The 15756-nt window shown below is 42.6% G+C and overlaps 1 long non-coding RNA gene across 2 annotated transcripts in view; it reads left to right on the plus strand.

Moving 5' to 3' along the window:
* Positions 1–13739, plus strand: part of LOC306798011 — a 68366-nt gene extending 54627 nt beyond the window's left edge. The window contains exons 1-4 of one of the 2 annotated variants that reach the window (XR_013773261.1): positions 9929–10107; positions 12989–13116; positions 13260–13296; positions 13603–13739. This is a non-coding gene — a long non-coding RNA (uncharacterized lncRNA). Of the gene's footprint in view, positions 1–9928; positions 10108–12988; positions 13117–13259; positions 13297–13602 lie in introns of those variants that run through there. The other variant, XR_013773260.1, reaches the window with a different exon arrangement.
* Positions 13740–15756: the final 2017 nt, after the last annotated feature.

The raw sequence follows: 15756 nt of genomic DNA on the forward strand, positions 1-15756 counted from the left end.
TTACTCTAGTGTCTAAATATGAGAGTATTTTGTGATTACAAGGTAGATTAAAAGTCTGCTATCCAGGATTCCTGGTCTGCATCATCAGTGCAGGTAGTAATTGCAATGTCTACTCTTGGGTGAGTGTGAGTTTGGCCTCCTCTCATGAGATGGGCAAAATGATAAAGTGCATGCTGTGCTACTGAAGGCTACTGAGTTGATACACTTTTGATATAAATTTAGAGACAATGAGGTATTTTGCCTCACATTATTTTGGGGACATATGAGCTGGCATTATGAAAACTACTGCATCTGCTCAGTGATGTCAGATAAGGAGCTCTTCCCTTAAATGAAGTGTGCTGTAAAGTCACTCTTCCTCTTGCTGAGACGAGGCAATTTGGCTTCATTGATGGCAGCAGAAATACTCAAACTGAAGTTGCTGGGTTTGAGGCTGAGGCTTAAGCCTGGCAGTCTTCAGGCATGTGAGAAGATGCCTCAAAAAAGGGCTAAAGGGTCATGATTCCTTAATAGAAAATACTCTTCCTTCTTTGCTGTTGCTATTTGATCCCATCATGGAAAACACATAGATATTACTTCATGCACTACAAAGACCCAAAGCCCAGTGACTACTGAAAGTGCCTTTCTATTAGGCACTTTGAGGATCATACACTTTCATCTCCCTTAACTTTTGATGTTTATGTTTGAGCCTCTGCTCCAGGCAATCTTTATAGCCAATGGAGAGAGATAGGCACTTGCAGGACTTGGTTCATCTGAGCTCTTTTCAACATCTACCTTAAAATGAGATTACCCATGTCCCAGAATGCCTGCTCCTCTCTGCTGACTGTTAAAGTATGTCTAGACGTCTAGCTCTGATGTAAATGCCAACATCTGGACAGGTTTATCCCACAAGCAAAATGTCCCCTGGTAAAATCCAGAGCAATTACTATGTTGTCTTGTAAGGGCAAACACCCATATCAGGGGTGAGTGCAGAGAAGAGTGAGTCTGAAGAGAAATCCAGGAAGAAAATGATAAAATGATCGATTTTCCACACCACTTCAAGGCCAGTAAGAATCAGAATGGATGTGGAGGCCTGGCTCATCCCCTTATCTATGGATTTGGTGGGAAGAATTTGTAGATTTCAGAGGGAGGAGCCAGGAGGATCTGAATGTTTTGATATGGTTTGTAGGAATGAGCTAACAAGTACTGGCCCTGTATGTAAATGAAGTTAGAAAGTCGTATTAGCCTAAACTCTATGATAGTGCTCTGGCTTTAAAGCATGACCTATTATATGCAAAGGGTCTAAATATTTTGGGGGGAGAAAAAAAAAAAAAAAAAGAAAACAAAGAGAGAAGAAAAAGACAACATTCTAAAAAAGAAAAAATGTGTAAGAAAATATAATGCTTTGATGTTGGAGAAGAACGCAGACCCACTATGGCGTAGCTCATTCAGTGGCAGCTGTACTGTTTTTCCACAATAGGAGCAAAAGAGTGGAGTGTCACCAAAGAAGACTGCTTTTTTATCAGATCCCCCAGAACAAAGGATCCTACAGATAGCTGTTTTCTCACATACTTGAGAATACTTGACAATTTTCGAATTTCTTTTTTCTACCCCCACTCTTCCATCAAACCAATAGATACTGAATTATATCTCTTTAAATTTGGTCCCTTAGGTACTGCAGCTTTAGAGTTGCTGAACTTGACCATGGCACCACAACACATTATTTTGTGTTCACTCATACACATAGGTGCATTTTTCTTTTTCTTTTCTTAAAATTTCCTTCTTGGAAATTAAAGATGCATCTGTTCCAGTTGCTGCTTGTAAAGGCAATTACTATTTTGTGTGAGCAACACCCTCTGTGTAACCACACTATATATTTATTACTGAGCTTTCTGCTGTAATAGAGCCAGTTAAAATTCATTTAGTGCAAGGAGTAAAATACTAGTGTGACTGGTGGAAAATAAACCAGCAACAATTGTCCTCACATAGGTGTATTCATACATGACTTGTTATAAAATACAGCATAAAATATGAGAGGAAGAATGTTGCTATAATTAAAAACAAAGGACTGGAAGCAAGAATATCTGGTTTCTTCTTTTGGCTGTGTCACAGACGCTCTGTGTGGCTATGGAAGGATCACTTCTTTCTCCTGTGGGTTTCCCCATCTGGAAAATGGTCTAATGATACCTTCCAGAAAGGTGCTTGAGAAGCATGACTCATTAATATTTGTAAATATCCAGGCATCAAAGGGCCTGTAGATATGCAATGTAACATATTATTATGCTGCTGTTCTTAGCCAATTTCCCTTCTCTGTACGGATGAGCTCTTTGAATTTATTGCTTTTGACCCAGGAGAACGGCCCCACGGGACTCCGTGTTTTTATTGACTCCAGATGAAGTTTTCTCATGTTTACAAATAAAGCGATAACTTACTGACCTCCAATGCCCACCATGCAAGCCATCCCTTGGATTTGGTTCCCAGTTCTCCCTGGTGCATGGCAATAAGCAAAATGCCACATTTCTGGTGAGCAGAACCAGTTTTGCCTCTCATAGCTGGATGGTTCCTGTGGGGATAGCACAAAGGGAAATGCCCGGGGTGGGAGTTTTGAGAGTAAGAAGCACAAAGCGGACACAGGCAGCTCAGCTCTGACATAAGGAGTGGTCACAGCTACAGATATTTTGCAGACCATGACACGATGCTGTTCTAGTAATGACTGGTTCTGTTCTCCCTGCTCTGGGATGCCGAGAGTTTACAGGTTTTCTTGGGAGGAAAATCACTTCTGCAGCTGCTCTGCTGAACCGGAAGAGCCAGAGAGCAGCTCTTGCAAATTATTTTCTCTGACTGAAGAGAATATACTACCAAACCAAAAGGGTCTTGGAAACACTTGAAAATAACAGCAGAGTTATAAACATCCAGCTATTGGAGTTTGAGAGAGAGTCTGAAAGTGCTGGAGTCCACAGGTAAATAACATTTCCAGAGAGTGATTCTGCATATTTGCAGTCAAAGTGTTTCATCAGCCCTTAAAAAACAGAATTTACTTGAAAATTCATTTATTGTTATTTTGTTCTTCAAAGGCATCTGAAAAAGTTTTTACTCTGGTAAAATGAATGGGTAGCTTTTACTTACTGAATACTTATGTCTTTTGGAGGTGGATAGAAACTGTGTTTTGCTTAAAATAAAATGTGTGAGTGTTTCAGATATAGCTGCATTTCTCCAAATGAACTGTATGACCCACTAGAGAAGAAAAAAGTCTGATGGCTGAAAGCCAACATTGGCTAAATCAGGGACAGAAGTTTTACCCAGAGGAAAACTGCTTTAGTTTTGGGTAATTTTTTAAAAAAAAATTATTATTCAAAAATGTTAGCTTCATGAGAACAAGAGGTTGCAGGAGAGGCCAGGGCTGATCACTTGGAGCAGGAAATTATTAACGATTCTTATCTTCTGGAATTTGAGTAGATTTGGTTGGCGATCTTTATAGAACAATATTTATCTTTCCCTGGTGGACTTTCTCTTTGTCTCCACCAGCTATCACAATTATAACCTGGCGTTGTGCATGAGTGGTCTTGCAACAGTGAGCCAAGGGACCCAGGACCAAGACAACAGAATTGCGGTTATGGTTGGCAAATTGTGAAGACTTTTTGTTTAAAGGTTGGATAGTAATTACAGGAGATTGGGGTTTGTGATTACTAATGGACCTTCAGTCCTCTCTCCCATGTGAGTCTTTGCCTGTACAGAGCTGCAAGTAATTGCATGGAGTGAGACCTTTTTTTTTAATATGCTGTAATCTCAGTTAAGATTTCAGCATCTTTTTTTCCCCTTTCCCTGTTCTGTGTTTATGAAGGAGAGGAGAAATACTATTATTCTTTGGAGATCAACTGATGTTCAAAACTTTCTCATTCAAATTCATGTCTTCCTCAGCCTCCCGACTGCCTAGGGCAAAATTTCTCATTTTCTTTTCTTCCTACACTACCTTATCTGTCCTTCCTCACTCATAAATACCCTAGAATCTATATGTTTGCATGAGTGTTTTTTCTTACACTATCTTGAATTATTGCTGCTGCATATACAATAGTAAACAATAACACATATTGATGGTGTTTTTTACTCTTTGTATATAAATGTGCCTAGTGCCAGTGGCTGGGAAAAGTTGCTCCTCACTTCCCTGCTTGAAAACTGGTAGTGTTTTGAGAGCTAACAGTGTGATAAATGTCCTACCACAGAGGAAATCCTTACCAGATTCCTTACCAGATAGGCCAGAGATATAATAAAAGCTTAACCTATTGCAGGTGGGGCTGTTCTGTGCCTTTTACAGCAAGGTCTGTGCTCCCTTAGTGTTCTATTCAGAGTGGTTTTGTGGTGATGTGCAGCCCACAGACAAGGTCACACAGTGGCCTGTTGTGTTGGTAAGCATGTCAAGGTCCTTTTGTGCAAAAGCCTGAGATGCATTTTTCATCACGAACCAAATTCTGAAACAGGGAGTAGGTTGGGGTAGAGGGAGAACTTCAGCAAGAGTTACAGTCTTATTTTGGTGAAAAGATATTGCCAGAGAGATGGGTTTATTCCATGTGTTTCTTGAGCCTCAGTTTTCTCCAGCTGGAGTAATAATCCTGTTTTTTCATCTTTGGAGTTTAGCAGCCTCCCCACAAAGCTCTCTACACACAAAGAAAATGCTCAGAGTAGCTTCAGCGTGCTCAGGGTCAGACTTCCTAATGGCCTGATGGGATCTGGGGACCACAAGAAATATGAGGTGCAAGGCCAGTTGCATTTCACTCTGGAATTTTTCTATCATCTTCTCGCAGCTAGAATACATTCTCTGGAAAGCCCAACTAACATGCCCCTGCATTAGCTGCATGTTAATTATTACCAGCTATCTCAGAAACTGAAATCTTAACTCATTTTTCTCCTTAATCCCTGTCCTCAGCAGAAAAGTCCTGTCTCCAGACGATGGCTGTCAGGAGGGGACAGGCAATTCCTTTGGGTCCTCTATCTGGCTTCTTAGGAATAACAACAACAACAATAGCAATAAGTTAATTTTTAGCGATCTCTTTCTGCTGGGGTTATGACCATCCTGTCAGAGGGCACAGGTAATGGGATTGCACTTCCACTTCCAGCTATGAGTCATGCAAGGCATTAATGATATTCCTGTTCACACACTGCCCAGTGACCCTCCTTTGGTGCTGTTGAGCCTTTCCCATGGTGGCATTTGCAGGCAGAGACTTCCCTTGGCTCAGGTGCCTGTGTTTTCATGGGCATTTTAAATTTGTAACATCAGTCGAAAATAAGCACTCCTCATCAGGCTGAAACTCATTCCCTGTCGAAACTCGTGTCTGAGGGGTATTTAATCGCACGTGCCCCCAAGGCGCTGGGGGATATTGCGATCTCTTCCCGCAGCATCTGGAGCAGGCAGGCAGCGGGCGGGGAGCGGCGAGCGCGCTGCCGCCAGCAGGGGGGAGTGTGCGCAGCGCGAAAAGCTGCGCTCCTGCAACAGCCGGACCCACAAAGCTGCCAGGTGTCAATGCCGGTGCGTGACACGGGAGTCTGCCCTGGGTCCCTTCCCCGCTCTCCCAAAACCCTGGAGTGTGATGTGGGCGGGTGGATAAGTCACGAGAGTTGCTTTTCCTGATCAGAAGTTGCCTTTAGCCACCCCCAAAGTGCCCGTGACTCAGGTCTGAGGCAGTCACACTCGCTGTACATGAAGAGAGACACGGGCATCTTCCCATCTTCTTCCAGGGACATCTCCTGGGATTGAAGTGTAGGAGTAGGGTTGGAGGGATGAGGAGACTTGGGGACACCCAGGACAGGAATGGAGCGGAGGGGGAGCCAGGAGTGGCCTGCGAGAGTTTGAACCTTGTGGAAAACAAGGGGGATGGCGATGAAGCAAACTGCTGCTTCTGGCTGCAGCAACGGAGAAGGAAAAGTGGCTGTCAGGAAGAGAATTGCAACTGGATGCAGAGAAACAGCACTGGCTGGCCAGCAGGTAGGTGTAAATCCTTATTGCGATCAGAGCAAGCAACGAATACAACTTCTATGATAGATCAAGAAACATAGGTCAGAAGGGGCTGCGATGACCATCTCATCTGATTTGTATAACACCTGACAAAGAAATTTCCTGAGTTTGTCCCCATTTCACTTAAGGAGAAATACACTCTTTTCTAGAAAGGTGTCTAGAAATATTTCCAGTTTTCAGAAAATCCACCAGAGCTTCTTGTAATTTTCCACAGTTGTATTTTTGCCTTATTTTCAAGATTTTCTTGCTTAGTCTCCTCTTGCTACCTCTTTCAATATTTGTAATTGCTAAACCAAGGAGAACCTTGTTGTTGCATTCCTGTCTCCAGTATAAGACTCTTATATACCATTACCAAATCACCCATGACCTTGTCTTTTATCCAAAACCAGGCTACATCATGGTAACCCTTCTCCATGGCATCTTTTTCAGTGCTGCAGTCATCCTCTGGCTCTTCTCAGCACCCTCCCAACTCTTCCCTGCCCATGCAGTGATTCCAGCAGCAGTTTTCTTGGTGCTGGAGGCTGGCATAATGCAACCTCCCTTTTCCTGTTTAATAGTTCCTGTTTTGCAGCCCAGGATCTTATTACCCTTGACACTGTATTTCACTCTGGCAGATACTTCCATGACCTCCAAGTCCACTCCAGATTTCTGGCTTGCTTGGGTAGAAATCCCTTTCTGGTAGGAGGACTCCTTCTTTCTGCTACAGCTGCATCATACATTTCTACATTAAAGTACATGGTGTTTGCATGAGCCCATGCAATTTGTATTGTTCTGCACCAAAGACATCCTCTTCACAATGTAATAATTCCATCTTACACTGCCTTCAGACTGCAATAGGAGTCATTTTGTACACCTTTGTGAGTAGGATTTGGATGAGCTGGGCCAAAAGCAGCAACTATCAGTGACTCTTCACTTACAAGTATCACTTCCCAAAACCTACTAGTTACCCAGTTTTTAATCCTTTTAATAAGATTCGTGCATATTTTCTATCATTCTATGGCATGAACTAAAACAGCCTGAAGAAGTTAAATAAATTACATCTACCCTTTTACTTCTGTCAAGATAACTTGTAATCTCACTGATAGAAGCTGTCATCGTACCAAGTTGGTCCATTTCCTAGGTATCTAGACTCACTGATGAAAATGATACTAACCCCTTGAATTAGTTCTTTCTAATGGGAAAGCTCAGGAATGGAGGCTTCACCAGCTCTCTGGGTACCTTGCTGTGGTGCCACCCAACATTGCTGTTTTACTCAAGGTAATATTGGCACACTGCCACCTTATTTCTAGGCATATGAAATCTGTTTTCCCAAACTTATCAAAGCCTCTCAGAATCTCTTCCTAACATACTTTTTAGTGCTTTAAAATTTGGGGGGTTTGTGTGCATTCAATCTAAATCACTGCCTTCAGGTTGCCTTTGCTTCTGTTACATTTGTAAAAACTCCATAGTCTCTTTTGGGAAGAAAATATGTGTCATCACTGTCCAAATTCTATAACAGCCATATTTATTGTCTACAGCTGTTCCCTGTATCATTATAAAATAATTATTTCACTAGCAGTACCACAAAGTAATTGTCTAGAACTTGTTTCTGATATCCTTGGGTTTTACTCTGCTTAAAAAAGCTGTCTTACTGCCCTTAAATCTCTTGTTCACTTATATTTTCATGTGCTTTTGCTCCCCATGTCAATTTTAGACAGTTGCAATCAATTAAAGGGCATTAATTATCGCTACTAGTTTCTCTCTTCCCCCCATATCTACATATACACAATTCCATACAGAGATCAACATCTACATATTTAATTATTGCTTTATTTTCCCTCCAAACCACACTTCTTTCTCAATTATTGTATTTCAGCAACAATAAAAATATTCAGTTTCATAACTATTAATTTCTTTCTGTGTTTCTCTCCCATCTCATTTAGCTCAAAGCTGAACTGTTTTCCACTTTGAAAACTGGCCTTTTTAAACCTTCAGGTTGGTATATGAGCAGTTTGGACTTTATTCTGTTTGCCTGTAACAAATCACATTGAGTCACGCTCTTTTCACTCTTAACTAATCAATAATTAATTTTCAGTTCTGTAGTCACTAGTCTCGCTCTAGTGCAGAATACTATTAGGGAATGAATTTTCTCCAGAGGAAAGTGTTTTGGAAGGTCCATCCTGACTCTTTCTACCCCACTGTGTCTCCATTCTTTGGGCAGAAATGTGTGTCTTGTGGGGTCACCTTCCATCTTAGCCTAGGCACAACCAGTGGTGGTCAGAGTAAAATATATAGCAGTCTTCTGGGATGAGGATGACTGTTTTGGTCTTAATCCTGCAGTGCTTTAGAGCTGGACATGCTTTAGTGCCTTCAGGACAGGAGCAGCCAGCAATAAACCATCCTGGATAGGTTTTTTTCTGCTTGCCAGCAAGTGACTGTCCCTAAAGTGTCTACAATGACAGAGCGCAGTCCATCTTCTGAAAAAAGGCACAGAGGTGCTGTGCTGGCTGGCTCCAGCTGTGTGCTTGGGTGCCTCCATCTAACTGTTGTCCATCAGTGTGCAGGGACATCCATGTGGCCCACATCCCAACTCTTGTCTGGTTTCTGCTACCTGGCCATGTCTGGGGAGGAGATCACTCCTGCACTGTGTGCCTGCCTTAGTGATGACCCCATAAGAGGCCTTCATTCTCCCACATACTCAGATACAGAGGTGCCAGGAGAGCAGCACCAGCATGATCCACTCAGTCCTGCCCTTGCCAGAATGAGTCCTGGGCATGGGAGAACAGGTAGCTGACCCAACAGATACTCTCTGAAGCACATATGCACGTTGGTGGAGAAAAACACAGCCAGCTCAGGCTACCTCAGCAGCTGCTTAATGAATCTTGACTCGTACTTATTTGCCAAACTTTTGACTGGATGAAATTGGCACTGGCTGATGCAGTTCTTTCATTGACACTGCTCAGTCTGGAACAAAATAAAAGGCAAGTGCTTTTGACTGAAACCTGGCATAAGCCCCCAGCCACCAACCTCAGCTCTCTGTCACACAGGATGCTGTCCAGCAGTGAGGCCAGTCTGCACATGGTCTGCACCTGGGTCAAGAATGTATGTTACTAAAGAGGGCAACTCCCTTGGCAACCACCTCATTCTTCAAGGTGGTGGTCCTTGGGCTTCTCAGTGTCTCCTACTGCATCAAAGATGCTGTTTACATAGTAAACTGGAAAGTTCTCCTCCTCCTGTGGAATTCTCCAGGCACCATCCCTTGGGTGAAGAGCTACAGACCTTCTACCAGCACCTCCTCTAGCAAGCTCTGCATCATAATCTCTTCATGCACTCTGCCCAGCCCAGTCTTGTGTGCTCAGACCTCTCTTCAGCCCCAAAAAGGCCAGGAACAAGAATACATGCACAACAGGTATGCTCAACAGTGAAAGAACTGAAGTACAGAACAAGTAAATTATTTCTCTTCTACAATTCACCTCTTCAAGAACTTTAAAGCCACCTTCATTTCAAGGAGAAAAGGCCAACTAAATCACAGGCCCAAATGGTGCTTCAGCAGAGCTTAGCAGCTGGAGCCATTCACCATTGCAGAGTCCTTCTGCTGAGAGCCATGAAAGATCAAATTCCCCAAGTGAAATGCAGTGAAATGTGTCAGTGTGCAAAGAGGAGAGTGAGCAAACGTGTCAGAGACAGGACTGCTGGTCTCCAGAGCCAGGCTAGCTAGCTAGCCATGGCTAGCTTCATGAAACACACTTATTCTTGCACTGAGTTTCCTGCCTGGCTTCGTTTGCTTAATTATTTGTTTTCACAGATAGCACTGGTTTGTGCAATCATTTTCTTTGAAAACGGAATTCAGCTCATGCTATTTCACCTAACTGGGCTGATGTTGAGTAAAGCAAAAGTTGTTTTGCTGACAGCCCTGGTCCCCAGCCAGTGACTGTACCTGGGATGTTGCCTCAGAGAACAGTTGTCTTGTCCCTGTGTCAGGTGTGTCCTGGGGCCCCAGTACTGGGCATGGCACTGGGAGACATGAAAATGAACCTCCCCAAAATGAATGGAACACAACTCCAGCTGTGGCACAGAGACATTTTGGATGGGCAGGATGGCTTTTTTGCCATCCAACCTTCAGGGTCATGAACATACCATAAAAGGTAAAGTGATTTAATAATTTATTTAGTTCAGGGTAGAGAGGATGTTTTGGGGCTTTTCCAACTTTTGATTGTCTAAATGAGAAAGGAAGATGGAAAGAAATGGCACGCTGCTGTTTCTAAAGGGTAAAGGAAACTTTATTCTAACTGGCCTTGCTTCTCTTGTATGGGCAAGCTGGTTGGCCTGGGACATGGGCTCTCCATATATAAATGCATTCCTGTAAAGCTGTTTTATGAGTCACTTTCAGCAAAGAGAAACTGTTAGGTACCTCATAGCAAATGGTTTTGGAGCAAGGGCTATGGATTTTCCTTGGCTAGGGAGGTGGATTGCTCTTTCATCACTGTTGCTGCTTCACATTGCAGTGACAAGAGAGTACTGCCCTGTGCAGGTTTGGAGCACTGGTCCTGTGCTGTCCTGCAATGGGAGAAATGAATTTGTAAAGGATTTTCCAACACTGCAACACAAGTACAGATGGATGCTCGTGCACCCACAACTCAACTCTTGTGAAATGTCCAGGAAGGGGAGGGGGGTAAACATGCACTATATTTTCAGACAATATTTTAGATTCACTGGTGATTCACAAACTCGCATCCCTTCTGTCCGTTGGTCTTTAAAAGATTTAATATTGTATATTTGGGAATACACATAATACTGAAAAGCAACTTCTCTATCAAACTATAGATGTCAAAAGCTATGCTCTTTGACCTATAGTTTAGTTTCAGAAAAACCACTTATTTTCAGATGAGCAGAAAATAAGCTGGAAATGACGAAACTGATCATATGTTTGAACTTAATTTTGTTGATAGATGGCATTTGTATGAGTAGCTGTCTCTATGGTTTTTGTTTTAAATCATTTGGGCTTTTAATAGTGACCTTTCTGTGAATTGGTGACATCAGAAAACCTATTACCCAACTCAGATTTTGCCAATCTTCTTCAAAAGTAGTTCTATTTATGAATATCATATTTATAAGAAAGGAGGCCTTTCTGACATCTCAGGCACTCTAAGCCTTGGCTACATTTTGTCCTACTGTTGTAAATGAAGTTTTCCCAGAACTGACACTAATGAACTGTTGTCTCAAGTTAAAGCTGTTTTGGACCAAAGTTCCTTCCTCCAAAATTTGGCCTCAGAACTCAGTTTTGAAATGCTAAGAGGAAAAAAGAATTTGGGAAATTATAATTAGCAAGGAGGAGGCCGACAAGTTTGCCCAAGGATGAGGAAGACTCTCTCCCAGCTTCTGTTCTCAAGAAATGCTGTGCAGCCTGCATTTCAGTTCCAGAGCTGAGAAGTGCTCCCCCAAGAGACTGAGAGCTGGAGGATTTAGGAGCCTTCTAACAGATTATTTGCTCTTATTTTGATCTTTAATTACTTGGGATTGCCCAACCTTTTTTGGGGTGTGAAGGTGTGGTTCTGGGCACACAGCTACCAAGGTATGGGCATGTGTGGAGTCTAAAGACAGAAGGAATTTAAGAAAACTCCCCTGCTTTGACCAACCCCACATGCTTTCATGAAATAGCTCACAGAGCCATATTCAATATGCTCTACTTAAGATCCTCACAAAACTGAAATACAATCTTGTGTAAACTACAATTGAAAAGAGTTATAAAATTTCCATTTATCTAAAACAATTTGTAGGGTCTGTTATTTTAAAAAAAATTGCATGATTTTAGAGTGTAGAGCCAGACACTAATATACCTCTGAGATGGAAGTCTTGCAATTGTATGTATGGTTTGTGGTTTACACGTCAGATAATAATCTAGCATAAGTATGAAAATATTTAACTGGCATTCAGCTGCATATTTTATTGGAGCATCCTTTGGTTGGGGTTTATAGCCCACACAATTGAGTGGGCAGGATTTCCTGAAGAGATCAGGTCCCAGGTCATTTGTGGAGTTGAAACAGGGTCATGAGTTACTTGTGGGAAAGGGGGTGGGAGGAGGAAATGGTGCAAGGAGGTCTTCAGTCACCTGTGGGGAAGTGTGTTTGGGGATGGAGAGATTCCCTACCTCAGACTGTAATTACTGGGGAAGAGGCACATGTATTGTTTTGCTACATATAAATTTCCCATGTCCCTAGAATTTATTCTGACTGTCAGATCTGTGGGCAGGAGGGAGTTCTTTCTGGATCAGATAGACACCACTGGTTGGGGCTTGCTACCTTTCTCTTTGGCAGTAGTTGTGGTGAGAATTGTGTGGGGCACTGGTGCAAACCACAGCCTGCCACTGCCAGGACTTTGGAGAGAGCTTTGCCCCCTTCCCTTTTTGTGGGGAGTTGTGTTTGTGGTGTTTGGCCTTTGCTACAGCATTTGTTCTGATTTGATTGTTGACTAGATTTATTTATTGTTCAAGTCAACATTGCTAAATGCCACTTGATTTGCAGAGGAGGGATAGGCATACTTGAGTTTAGTTTTATTTTTGTTTGGTACTTACCAAAATGTCAAAATCTGAGATCAAGCCGTATCTCCTTCAGCAAGCAACATGTGTCTAGCACCTGGGACAAACATCAAGTGATCAACCTCAGAGAATAGAACAGTTCTCCTGAAATTAGCATTTGGTTCTTAGACCCATAGCCATGAATAACACCCACTCCTTATGCTCAGAATGTAAAACATGAGCTCCAGGACAAATGATAATAAATGAGCCCAAATGAATTCCTCCCTCCAGGAAATGATTTAATAAGTAAGGCTGCCCCATCAGATACTTCTCCAGGGAATGTGATGTAAGTGTAAGGTGAAGTACTATCACAAAAACCGTGTGTGTATATTCCTACCAGATCTATTAGCCAGGGAAATATAAGCCAGGGTCAAGATGACTGTACCCTTAAGCTGACATTACATATCGTTCTGGCAGGAAGAGCTGTTTTGAGTTTCTTGATCTCTCTGTAGATGCTAAAACAATCCTGCTGACCACTGAGGACCTGTCCTGTTACCTCCACTCACTTGTCACTGCCTCTGCTGCTTGCTGCAAAAGGATGATACAAAGATCCAGTCAGTGACTGGAAAACAGAAATGGAGTAAGGAAAGGGATGCAACTCCTCATAACATGATGTGATTATTGACTATGGGAAAGTCCATATGTCCAGGGAACGAAATCAACCCAGAAGGACAGAATGAGTGATGGTGCTGTGCATTCATGAGCATTTTTCTCTCTTCCCAGAAGCTGAAGATCTTTGGGAAACTCCTGAGTGACAGAGGTAAGTGAAACTGCCAGTGGGTGGTGCATGGGCATCTCTAATGCTTGCAGATCCAAGCTGAGCGCTGCCCTTACCCGTCACATGTATTCTATTTGCATCACAGCAGAGGGAGCGTCGGCAAAGCATCTCAGAGGAGCAACCTTTTGTTATACCTACAGCTGCTCCCTTCCCTGTTAGTGCAACTGGCACAGAAATAATCCCAATAATAAGACTCGTGCAGTTAATTGATTCACCATTTTGTGACCACTGCAACTAACTTGGCCATAGCTTGGTTACTGCATCTTGTGTCCCCGTGATTTCTTACAGGGAAAGAAGCACCTGAAATACCTCAGGATGTTTAGGATCAGTTTTCCTGGCTGCTTCTGTCAACAGTTCGCTCCACTGTGGCCTTTTTTCTGTATCTGCTAGAAGGCCGAACCAACATGTTGATTTTTCTTGTGCTGTCCTCCATGCTTGCGCTGAGGGACTATATTTGAAATCAGTGAGTGAGCTGTGTGTTAAGAAATAGCTCTGGCACTAAAACACTTAAAACTACTCTTTGTTTCTCTGACTTTTCTCCTAATTTGGATTATCCCCCCAGACTTGCCCACAAGATGGAATACTAAGAAAATATTGTTTTGTTTAATTTGTTTTTTGATATCCACATTTCTCACATTTCCTGTTCCAATTTCAAAGTGAGTCTGAGCTCCTCCACTAACATTGCTCCGGCTGTTATTTTGGGGATCTGAGAGAGGGGATTAAAAATAAACGAAGTGCGGGTAATGCGTTTTCTTGCCACAGGTTCTCTTAGGCAAGCCAGTAAAAAGTTATTGACATTTGTCTCCTTTCAGGTTAAATAGAGGGATTAGATGAAGGGTATTACTAACACAGGTCAAGGTATTAAAATATGGATGCCAAAATTTAGGCTCCTAATTTTGTATTTTGAGCCCCTAAATAAGGCTTGATCTTATGCCCTTTGAAGTCAATGCCAAAGCATTGACTGAGTTCAATCTGCAAGATAAAGTCCTAAATTATTCTTAAAAGTTCTCAGCATCTCACATCTTCAAATAAGTCATCACCCTGCCTCTTTGCGAATCATGCATCTTTCCTTAAGTTCCTAAACACAGTCCTTTTAGGTATTCCACATTTAAAATCCTGCCTGTTGATGTTGTCTTTCTGTCTCAAGGACTATGGACATGGGAGCTAACAAGGCTAATAAAGAATTGTAGCTGGGACACAGGCAGATTTGCTTTTTTGGTGAGCAGTGCTTAGCACAAACACTGCAGATTCTCCAGCAATGTCAGTATTTATTACAGTGTAAAGTTAACATGGAAGGCACATGAATGTCCTTGCTGGTGCCAGAATTCAGCAAGTACATGACCATTTGCACAAACTTCACATACACTGCTCTCCTGGTAACAGGATGTTGGCAGGTGGGAAGATCACAGGATCCAGATGAAACATAAAACGAGATGAGCAATCCCATAGTGGTAATTTTAGAAGCTGGGTTCTGTACATTATTTACAGTACATTGTAGCTTTACAGGGATAAGGCTGTCCCTTGCCACTCATGGATTTAATGTTTTCTGTGGGGTTGTTGTGGGGAACTTTTCTCAAAGCAGCAGCTAGAGGCATTTAGTCCATACAGAGGAGTGTTAGAATTGGAAGTTATTTTCAGTAAAGCTACCTTCATTCATGGAACGCTCATCTAGCACGAGGGGAAAAGGCACCTAAGACCTTCCACCAAATAAAAGGATTGAGTGAGTTAATCTGCTTGCTGCTGGTCTGAGGTGCAGAGGCCTGGCATAAACACTGAGCTGTTCACAGTGAACTGGGACAGAATCAGAAGCAGTCCCTGCCTCTGGGAACTTTAAATTGGCTTTACCTTCGGTTAATGAAATATCCCCTTTTTCCTGGGGGAGGTTGAATTCTCTCTGTCTCTTGGAAGACATTTTTGGCAACTGCATCCTGAATAAGGGGAACTCCAGTTATTTTGGATGGGTATTTGTTTCTTCAAAAACCTCTCTGCAACAATTTGTAAAAAAAAAATATACAGAAAAAGTGAAGGAAAAGGCATTGTTTTGCAATATTTGAACAAGACCAACCACTCTGCTGTAGGAATGTGATCCTTGAGGAGAAAGGGTTTATATTCTTCTTCAGGCTTTTGAGTGGGCTGGATTTCTACCCCTGCCCAGATGGAAGGCTGTGGGTACAAGGTGTTGGGGTGTGACCTGCAGCTGGGGTAGTGGAGGGGCCAGAAGGGCGCTGCTCCTGGCTCAGGCAGACCTATCACTCACACACAGCCTTCCTCAGGATCAGTGTGACCAGGGCAACATCCCCACATACCGCACCAAGAGGTGACACAAAATCTTGAAAAATTAAACAAAGGGAGGAACAGATCTGAGATCTACCAAAAGCAAAGATTTTTTTTTTTGGGGGGGGGGGGGGAGGTGGGGTTTTTTCATGTGTTTCTCTCAGCCAG

The sequence above is a fragment of the Erithacus rubecula genome, assembly GCF_903797595.1.
Source record: "Erithacus rubecula genome assembly, chromosome: 2".
Taxonomy (NCBI): domain Eukaryota; kingdom Metazoa; phylum Chordata; class Aves; order Passeriformes; family Muscicapidae; genus Erithacus; species Erithacus rubecula.